Below are 3,454 nucleotides of genomic sequence, written 5' to 3' on the forward strand. Positions count from 1 at the left end.
AGCAATGAATAAGTTATGAGTTGAAGGTGAATTTTTGGTACCTGTTTTTAAAATCAAGGATGCGTTCACTGTTATTTCTCTGACTACTCCAATTCCAAGCTGAGGTGACATCCCTTCGATTCCTCTTCAAAACACACGTGAATAGAAAACTTTTCTAAACATATTTATTTTTTGTTGATGTTGAAGCCTTTTCTTTTTAAATAGCGCTTCCAAGGAGAGAAAAAAAGGACCATTTACAGGACTTTAGCTGTCTCGCATTCTTATCGTTTCCATGGATACTTAGAACCACCAGCTCCTTTACAATACTGATTTTCAAATGGGTCCAAACGCTCACTTGCAGAGAGAAGTTTTCGAGGTATAAATTAAAGCAGTCAGCATACGCCATTCCAATAGACTACGAGCTGCCCTGCGTTAGAGTGTGGACGGGACACGAGACTCCCCACCCCCTGGTGATATTTTTCTTGCATGCTAGTTCGTTTTGGCGGAAAGGCCATCGACAAATTTAATTGGATCTACTTTCTACTTTCCTCGCTGCGAGGAAAAAGATTTCCTGTTTGACTTTTCACTACAATGATTCCCCGTTTTAAAGTTTCCCCACTTTAAAGAATCCCCGGGTTTTGAAGGCATAATTTCACGTTTCGGCGCAAGTGTACAAGCTATGCCGTAAGCGTGATTTAACTTTCTCGACTTTCTTACTGAACCACGTGTAGTTCAGCAATCACAAACTATATAACTTGTACAGGCAGAATGACGGATGGCCAATTCTAACGAAAGATGTCGACGGATTTAGTTTTGAGTAACGAATTTCTGTTATTCGCGCTGGAGGCTTTATTCTGGACACTCAAGTTTATCTGCGCGCATCCGATTGGTCCATAAACTGTGGAGTTAAGTGGTGCTTGCAATTCAAAACATAAAAAAGGGAATTGCAATGAGAAATATCATCACGACCGCAGCGTTACCACGAATGGCCGCCACAATTTTTAAAGGAATTCGAAATTTTCCTACTAGTCTTCAGCTCGCTGTCGATTGTTTAAAGTGCACCTAACCCCAAAATTTGTTTTTTCGCTAAAACGAATCTAGACTTTATTCGAAGCATTTGGGCGAAGAAATTTTTGAATTTGGTTGAATCCTCGATTTTCTATGCCCTTTCAAAGTCGCACTTGAAGGTTTCACGACCGCGTTTTAGGGAGTCTGGGGCGGCGGTACCTGATGACGTCTACCCAGGAACCAAACACAATGGCGCCTCAGTCAACTCTCTGTATTTGCTCGAGAAAATGGAACACAAAACTAATCGTTCCGATGTATTTTGGGACTAAAACGTCCAAGTTTTGTCTCAGAATCATTTCTTTTTCGTCACTGGAGTCAGAGTTAAGTTTCGATTCGGAAGACTCCGAAATAAACTTCGATCGAGCACGTTCGACAACTGTGAACTCACTGCTTAGAGCTTTGAGAGCAATTTACAATATTTCAAGCGACGAAGGGGAAGACTTCTTTGCCGACGAGTTGCTTGTATATTAGGAATGGAAAGCTAGATACGAAGTGGAGGAGCAGGCAAACGAAAAGCAGGAAAGAAAACTCAAGGACTGCTTTGGATGGTAATTTCGTCAACTAAACATAAGATTCCCACTCGTGTTTATAGCCCGTTTACATTTGTCCTTAGCGAGAATGTATTTTATCAAGGTGTGATTGTTATGTTAAATCCAGCTTGTGTTTTACTTTCAGTTGAGTGCTTCATGTTTATAAGAGCGACGTACGTGTCGCAGTTTTCGAGACATGATGACCTCCAAAACATTGGCTTCGATCGATTGAAAATCGTATTGTTTGGACCTGTATTTTTGAAGCTGCGGGAAGCAAGGCGGAAGGAAACATTTCATACAATTACCGATTTCACATTGTCACACGTTTTAAGTCGTAACTCCAAATAACCAATGTAAATTGTTCTCAAAGTTTGCAGCGAAATTCGTCGGATAAGCGAAAAGGATGTGTTCCCTAAGCGGTCCGCACATGTTACGCGGTCATATTTTCGACGCTATATCACAGAATCTTTGTCGCACTGCTGATTTCCAAACCTTCGAAAAACTCTGTGAGTCTAACAATTTTGTTATCATGTAATTCTAAAGGATTAATCTTCGACTTTTATCTAAATCGAAAGAGAAATAAGTGTTGGTTAGCGGCGTACAGTTGCGATCTATTTACATATCAGTATATAAACGCTTCTTGATCATGATCGGATCACACAACTTTGTATGTTACAAATACTGCGGGATTGGAAGATATAGGTTGTAGGTAGTATTTCTACAAATTGCTGGTTAGCTTTAAGCAGAAAATTTATGAAAATAGCGTTCGAAAGTCTGCGGAACAAATTCCAGTGAGAGTTCTTCAATGGTTCTCACAGATTCAGTTCGCTTGTTTCGGTTCGACAAAATCAACCATCGTTTACGTCTTTGTTGCAACATTAGCCGATCATCGTCAGTTAATTGTACAGTATATCTTTCTTTAAATCTGGAATATTGCTGCAACAGCCGATAGCACCTCTGGAAGACGTTTCTGCGCACTTTTCGAATGTGTATTGCACCATCCTGAAGGAAATGAGAGGACGTGAGATATCCAACCTTCCTGGGTAGACGTCACAAGAGCCGCTAGACCCATTCTCCTCAAACTCGGTCGTGAAACAAAATGGCGGTGTTTTGGAGCTATTTTCGAGATTTCGTCGGGGCACAGAAAATCGAGGATTTAACGGAATCCAAAAATTTTTTCGCAGAACTATTTCAAATAACAAGGAGATTCGTTTTAGCGAAAAAAAATTTTGGGGGTTAGGTGCACTTTAATAAATAGTGGAATCAAATGAGCGTACGTATGGCTTGCACATGCGCCGAGTCGTAAAGCCAATCTCCGCCCCCTTAAAGGTTGTCGTCTTTATGTTTGTTCCTTTTTAAGCTTCCCGGGTTTAGGGCTTCCCTCTTTGCCTGCTTTTGTAAAGATTCCCTGTTTTTAAGGTACAGTCAAAGCTCTCGAAGACGAACACCTTGGATTTTTAAAGAAAGTGATTGACACTGGGACTGTTCGCTGACAAAAATGAAATTTCAGAAGTGATCACATTGAAAAGAAAAAAGTCGTTCTTCTAGGAGAAAGACAAACATGCCATCACATCAAATCTTATTGGGAGTTGTGGATGGTCTGTAATGCAGTGCAGAATGTTTTGCAACAGTCTGTCACAGGCAGCCACACAAGAGCAATCAAACATTGAAAAGCTCAGAACTATAGTCGTGGCTGTAAACAGGGGCGTTTCAAGTTGTACACTTTTACTGGGGGTTAAAACGGTGTACTTTTACACGACTTCTAGTATTGTCTGAGGGGTAGGGAGCTGATAGCTTAAAGAGAGCTGATTGAGTGGGGAAAAAAAGTCTCACAGGTAGCTTTTTCATAGCAGGTGCAACTGTCTTGTGAGCTTCAT

Source organism: Orbicella faveolata, unplaced genomic scaffold (genome assembly GCF_042242905.1).
Source record: "Orbicella faveolata isolate gen_17 unplaced genomic scaffold, um_ofav_v1 contig_12, whole genome shotgun sequence".
NCBI lineage: Eukaryota > Metazoa > Cnidaria > Anthozoa > Scleractinia > Merulinidae > Orbicella > Orbicella faveolata.